We start from the raw sequence: 7,579 nt of genomic DNA, 5'->3' as shown, positions 1-7,579 counted from the left end.
ATCTGGCCAATAGTATCTAAATATTTACAAGGAAAAATTAGGCAAAGAAAAAAGAAACTTTCATTATCCAAGTTGATTTCTTTCTGATGCTCATCAAAATTTTAAAAATAAAATACCTTGTTAACGTTCTAGTCCTTCCTGTTGCCACACTGCTTCAGCTGGCGGCGTCAAGAAATTTCAGTTTAACGATGTTTTTTTTCCACAGTTCTCCTACTCCTGTTCCGTGCTATTTTAGAAGTTATCTAGAATAGTAAATTAAATATGTAAGTGTAAGCCTTGAAAGCAGAGAGAAAAGAATAGATATACGTAAGATACAAAATTCTCACACTTTACAACCTTGAATGCCAAGATAATAAAATGCTCTCTATATTTTCTATGTATTTCAGTTTAATTTAATAATATTGCAAAACAAATTTTCTGAAGGGGATACTAGATAATAGCAATGACATTATGACTTTATAAATATACCTTTGCCCTAGTTTTTGCTAAAGAAACAGTTCTTTTAAAGTGACAAATATAAGTTATAACATGAAGCGCTTAAGATTAAGAAGCCTTAGCAAATTACAGTATCTTTTAGCAATGAATCTTTCTCCAGTTAGGCGAAGGACAGACACTGATCATGTCCACACTTGGTTTCATGAGAATGTGTGCTATAAGAACAAATCTTCAATGATAACACTGGCTCCCAGCTATAATCAAGCAAATATTTGTACATGTCCACAGATGTACATTTTTACAGAATAGGCTTTACTGAAATGTTCTTAGGAAAGAGGACTTGAATAGATGAATGCGTTCCTTCAATAATATGTTTAAGCACCTTTCAGTGTCAAGTTCCTGAGTTGAGTGCCAGAGGGAACACAAATTTACCTACCACAGAACCTGCTCTCGGAGCTCACAGGAAGACGTGGTAAATCAGCGAATGAATGCAGTAAGATGAAGGAGGTGATGAATTATGTGTGTCACCTGAAGTGACAGAAATGATCAGAATCCAGTTTAAAAAGCTTATTCAGGTGAAAAGCTGGAAATGGCCATCCAGAAGACAAAGACACCAGAGAAATGGGGTCAGTGCTTCGAAGTTAAACGTTGTTTTGCTTTTATATCTAGTGTCAGCTGAAGAATCATGAGGTTTATAAATTTGGAAAGGAGAGCTTTATTTCTCATAAAGGGTTGCAGCCTGTAGGCTGGGCATCCTGTAGGCTGGGAAGTGTAGCTTCTGGCAGAAGCTGGAAGCAGGCACTTCAAGGGAGGGAAGGCTAAGACAGAAACTTCAGTTGAAGAGGTTGGCTAGGTATAGACAATCTATAGGTTATAAGAGGAGCTCTGAATATTTACAAAGGGGAGAAACAGGCGTGTGTAGTAGACTAACATATATGTAACATGCATCCCACATTTACTTTGGGGTGGAGACTTAACATTTAAATGTGTTATAATTAGATCCTATACATCAAAAGGTGAAGCAGAGGACCTGAAAGCCATCAGTGTGCAGTCTCTTTAAACTGGCCAGAGCCACTCTAGGGTTGGTGGTCTCTCATCAGGAAGAAATGTTAATCAGTTGCTGTCCACCAAACCAGGGGCAGTGTCAGGCAGTTGGTTGGTTGAAGTCAGCAGTCAATAAGTCTTTCAAGAGGACTAGTTTTTGTTTAAATCTTATGAAAAGAAAGTCTAATGGCAGTTAGCAAAGGAGGGGCTATCATGAGGTGCATCTGACCTCCTATATTTTTGTGGCCGAGAGCTCAGTTTTTTTTAAGGTTTCTCTGGGGTCCTCTTGGCTAAGAGGGGGTCTGTTTATTCACATAGGGGGCTAAGGATTTTATTTTTTATTTCTCATTGGGCAGAAAACCAAGAAGTTTTAGTAGGATTATAACATTTTCTATGCAAGACTGGTTTATTACTTGCAAAAATTTAATTAGTACAGTGTGCTTTTTTCTCCATGTGGCTTTTTTCCTTCTCTTTGTGGCTAGCTTTTGTTTCCAATTTAAAAGTACACATTTAATATTTTATTTTAGGCAATGTGATAGCCAAAGTCTTTGTGTGAGAAAGGTAAGAAGGACGGTAATCTATAACGAAGGTCAGTAGTGAAGAGGGAAGGGGACTTTCTTGTCACTCTTTAGTCATTTGTAACATTTTCAAAACACTGTAGGTAAGGAAGAAGGCTAATCTATAATCAGACAAATACAGATTACAGCTGCCTACGTTACAACTTCCTGTTTGTAAGAGTCAGATCCCATAATCACATTTCCTTAAGACTCAAAATATTTTAAAGTTTCAGCAGCTTAGATTTTGAATTACTTATTTTCACATGTGAAGCTAAAGTTTTATAAAAATTCAGAGAAGGAAGCTATGATATTATGAAGTACATATATTTGGTCTTTGCCAGTTTTCCTGGCATCCAACTTTTAATCCTTAGAAACTTCTAAGCTCTGTCTTTTTGTTTGCTGATGTTTACTGATCGCTTCAGGGTATGGTTTGCCACCAGAAAGATAAAGGCATAATTAGAGGGTTAGGACTTCCAGTCCCACCTCCTAATCCCTAGGAAGGGAAAGAAGCTGGAGGTTATGTTGATCATCAGTGGCCAGTGGTTTAATCATTCACGTCTACATGATGGAACTGCCATATAAACCCAAGAGGACAGGGTTCAGAGAACTCCCAGATCGCAGAGCCCGGGAAAGTCCTGGAGTGTGATGCCCAGGGAGGGCGTGGAAGCTCTGCGCCCTCGCAGCACCTCCGTCTGCACCTCTTTGTCTGTATCCTTGATGGACGTATCCTTGGAATATCCTTTACAATAAACTGGGAAACACAAGTCGATGTTCCCCTGAGTCCTGTGTACGACTTCAACAAATTGAACTCAAAGAGGGGTCCTGGGATCCCCAATTTATTGCCAGTCAGTGAGAAGTTTCAGAGCCTGGACTTGCCACCGGTATCTGAGGGCAGGACAGTCTTAGGGACTGAGGCTCAACCTGTGGGATCTGAGTTTATCTCCAAGTAGACAGTGTTAGAACTGAATTGGAAGGCACAGAGCTGGTGGCCACTGCTTGCTGTGTGGGGACACCAACGCTGCCATATTAGGTCATGGAAGTCTTCTGCGTTGCTGGCTGCTGTGGTGTGGGAGGAGAGGAAAACCAGGGTTTGAGAGATTTTCCTAAACAGCTGAACACATGAAGGTTCCTGAAGGGTGGCATGCCCCTCTCCCATGCTATGTCCTGTGCACTTCATCATCTGTATTATTTGTAATATCCTACGTAATAAACTAGTGAACATAAGGGCTTCCCTGAGTTCTCTGAGCAGCTGTCACAAATTAATTAACCCAAAGAGGAGGCCATAGGATCGCTGATTTATAGCCGGTCAGTCAGAAGACAGGTAAAACAACCCAGGGCCTGCGATTGGCACCAGAAGTGGAGGCAGTCTTGCAGGACTGAGCCTCACTCTGTGGAGTCTGACGTTATCTCAGGTGGTAGAATCAGCACTGACTGGACTGGAGGACTCCCAGCAGCGTCTGCTGCAGAACAGACCGATTGCTTGGTGTATGCGGGGGAAAACACACATTTGATCATAGGTCTTCTGTGTTGACTGTGGGGTGAGAGCAGAGGAAAAGCAGTCTGTCTTTTCCCCTTCACAAGCCTAAGTCCAAATAGGAACGGTCACTTATTGACTGAACAAATCCTTAGCACCTGTCATGAGCCAGGCATTGATCTAGGTACTGAGGATACAGCAGTGGACAATTTAGAAATAGTCCCTGTCCTCCGGGGCACTGTTCCAGTGGAAAGATAGACAAGCCCGTAAACAAAGGTGAAATCGGATGCATTTGGCAATCCCAGGCAATGAAGAAAAGCAAAGGCAAGCGAGAGACAATACAAAGGAAGAGGGAGTGTGCAGGGAGGTCGTTTTATATTGGAGGAGTCACTTAGAAAGGCTGTGAAGAGTCTCTGTGTGTTTCTGTGTCTGTGTGTATATATGTGTATATGTATGTGTGTTATATGTCTGGGTGTGTATCTGTGAGTATGTGCACGCATGCACACAGGGCGTGTTAATGATGTAGAGGTCTTATGTTTGATTGCTGTAAATAAAGGCTAGATGCTGTCGATTCTGTGCTTCCAATCTCCTTTATACATAGGCATATGAATAAATGCCAAAAGTTTGATGACCATAGAGAAGAAATGTCTACATTTATTTTCAATTGACATGTCTAATCTTTGGAGAACAATTCAAATTATTAAATCATTAATTGATCTTTTAAAGCATGTTTACTTCCAAGGTTTATATTCACTTTTAAATTTTAAACAAGTAAACTAATAAATGCTTTGAGGAAAAAACAAAACTACTGTAATTAGGTTATCGCCACTTTAGCTTATAATTAAAGAATTTCTGCATTCTTTAAGCCCAGAATGAAAAATCTGAAAGATTATTCTACCACAATCATTGCTTTGTAATTTGCCACTGAACATATTAGACTAATTGTTTACATGCTATTTATCTGCTCTTCATTTAAACAGAAGAGCTAGTTTTTACAGACAACACGCAAATGTATCTTGGCAGTCGGAATGGAGCCATATTTTTATCCATATGAACAATAAGAAAACGTAAACCATTAGAACCTTAGACCATTCAGGCATCTTCAGAAGTTATGAAAGCATTGCTTCATCTAAGGGCAAAGCAGCACACAGTCACTCCAGCAGCAAACACGAAGGGCTTGGTATGCTTTAGAATATAATTAACCTGTGAGAAATATATCGAGAGGGAAAAGCCAAGGTCGGAATATAATTGCAATATGCTTTTATTTTACTGATGCATTTTTGCTCTCTTTCTTTTTTATCTTTAGGTCAAACACAGAAAGAACTGAGAAAAATGTTAAATATAATTATATAATAATTTCTCATTGACTGTTGGACAAATGCCAGTGACTCCTTGCAAAAAGCAGAAATGAAGAGGGTACTTTTCTTAGGAAGGGAGTTAATTTCTAAGAATCAGTTCTATTACTACAGACCATAAAAAATTCCAACTTCAATTTGCCAATCATGCAGGCAGCTACCGAGAGATTTCTCCTAAGAGAAATATCCTAGAGAAAATAAAATGGCAACTGGACCAGGGGAATGGGTGAATTGGTCAGATTCTCTCTACAACAAAGGATGATTTACAAGATAAACTTATAAATTATAATATTCTAAGATGCATGCCATAAAAATGCCAAGGCAGTAAGATATTTTATATGATAAACATTTACATTTTTAAAATCATTAGCAAAACAATAAAAGAAACAAAATAGCAAGAGTGCTAAATGAATCCATAGAGATATTCCAAAAAGCAGTAACTGCATTATTCATAGTTCACTGACCTTCAAATTCAAGGATGTCAGTTTTTTAGGGCATTATTACAGCATTTAAGTAAACGCTTGAAACAGATGTGAACATTTTCTAACTTGAAAGCAAGAGTGCTTAATTCTACTTTCCCCTAATTTTTTTGCCCCTATTTGAAGCACTAATCCTTTCTTGCTCTGGTACTTTGACTTAAAATCTCACCACCCTCCTGTTTACTTCACATTGAATTCGTTTGCTTTAGTCAGTTTTTAGGGGTCAGAAACAATGTTAGCTACAAAAAGGCATAATGATATGACTTCTATTGTTAGTTTAGTAATGCATGAGAGAAAATGTGGCTTTCTTACATAATACTGCCTTTCCTTCCAAAAGTAATTAGAAACTTCCCCAAATTTTGAAGTACTTTCCAAATTAATAATTTAGAATACTGCTAAATTCGTACAGCCCTCTATTTTTGCCTGTCTTTGCATTTCAACATAAATACAAATGTAAGGAATAAAAATATGTATATTTTCTCACCCTATGCTAGGTTCATGCCTGAGTCTCCTCCTATAAGACAGATTAACAAGAAGAAAGCATACAAGCGTATTTAACATAATTTGCATGTGACATGGGAGTCTTCAGAAATTGAGATCCAAAGAAACAGGGAAACACATTTTTCATGCTAGGTTTGAAGAAGGGTGGACAGTCTTGGGGAAGTATGGCTGGACAAAGGGGGTGTGACCTAACAGTAATAACTTGGGGGGCAGGAGGGGTTTAGCAAGGCCACTGTGTTCAGATTATTCTGTGCCCCTGTGTCTTCAGAGATAGGAATGTTTCTTTTCTCTGGGTAAAGGGTATGCACTTCTTGAATGAGGGTCTCATGATGTGCTTCAGGGTAGAAGGGCAGAGGAGGATGAGGGAGACCTTCCTGCTTCTGCTGTTTTTTCAAATGTCAAAGCGCCATGCTTTGGGTTAGTGTGTCCTGAACCCCATTATGAGATACAAATAAAATACACACATAAAATAAAAGTTGGATATCATTTTCTGCATTGTTGCACTAACAGCCATATCTTTTTGATGCTAAAAAGTAGAATCACAAATGCTAGACTGAGGCAGATTTTAATGACATCACACCAGAAACAGCAAAGCCCAGATGCCATCTGGAAGTTTTTCTCTCATCTTTCAGTCGCAAATCAGCCAAGCCCAGAGGCAGCTGGGCGGGGAGGCAATGCAGTGCTCAGCCAAGATCGCATTCAAAGAGCTTCCAGGAAGGAAGACAGGGGAAAGCCTTCACACGTGGAGTGAGCTCTGCTGGGCCGTCAACAGAGAGACTGAGAGGTCCCTGAGACTGGCAGGGGCCCAATGCAACGAAGTCCCTGAGGAACAGCTCTGAACAGAGACAGCCAAGAAGAAGATGCACCTCTTCCAATGGGTCCAACTCCCAGGCAGCAGGAACTGGAGGTCGAGGTGCGCTCAGGCTTCAGGTCACTACAGAAAGTGCAGCTCTCACACCAGCACCATGCCCGACTCATGCATCTCTTGTGTTTGCAAAAACCCAGATCAAAGGAAACATTTCTATCAAGTGAGTGGTTACAAACCACAGAAATTGCTGTTTAAAATGGATTGTACACTTGAGGAAAGAAGATATTTCAATCCAAGACAACACCCACATTAGCCATACTGAGGGACGACTAACCTACATAAAAACTGAAAAGATAAAATCCTCAAGTTTTAATTATGTAAAGATCAAACATATAATGCAATTCTCTTTAACTACTAACTTCCTATGGTAAATACATTATTTTGAGTAAATCAAAGAAAAACTTCACTAAAATTAATCAAGACTAAATAAAAGCTTAGAAATGTAGAGCCCATGAGAAAACCAAACTGTAGAGAATTGCAAGTAAATAAGAGAAAGGCCATAGACATTTTAGGCACAGAAGATAATTCAAATTTGAGCCAGTGCTCTTTTTAGATTAATGTAACAGCACATAACATACTGAACACTTCCTATCTGTCTGTCTCATCCTTACGCATACACAATATCCTATGAGATAGGCACTACCATATGCACATCTGAAAGATGTGGAAGGGAAGGCCCAGCGAGGTGAAGATATTTGTCCAGTATTCAGGACGAAGGCCAAGAGTCAGATCCGAATAATCGGACTTCAGAACCCAAATTCTTAACAGGTACTCCACAGAGATTAAAGCAGTCAGATGCGTTATAACAAGATAAACTGGTAGGTGGTATAAACCCACTGGCATGGCAGTACTAAACATAGCAGGCC

The 7,579-nt window shown here is 39.5% G+C and overlaps 1 long non-coding RNA gene across 1 annotated transcript; it reads right to left on the bottom strand.

Moving 5' to 3' along the window:
* LOC116528916 lies at positions 1–4,711 on the bottom strand. The gene is made up of 3 exons (XR_004259278.1): positions 4,593–4,711; positions 872–963; positions 1–242 (listed from the first exon to the last, which is right to left on the bottom strand). It is a non-coding gene; the product is annotated as an uncharacterized LOC116528916 (long non-coding RNA).
* Between the last annotated feature and the right edge of the window lie 2,868 nt (positions 4,712–7,579).

Source organism: Sapajus apella, unplaced genomic scaffold (assembly GCF_009761245.1).
Source record: "Sapajus apella isolate SASKATOON/1434 unplaced genomic scaffold, GSC_monkey_1.0 scaffold60, whole genome shotgun sequence".
Taxonomy (NCBI): Eukaryota; Metazoa; Chordata; class Mammalia; order Primates; family Cebidae; genus Sapajus; species Sapajus apella.
The sequence above is the reverse complement of the archived record's forward strand: the minus strand, read 5'-3'. Positions and strand labels throughout refer to the sequence as shown.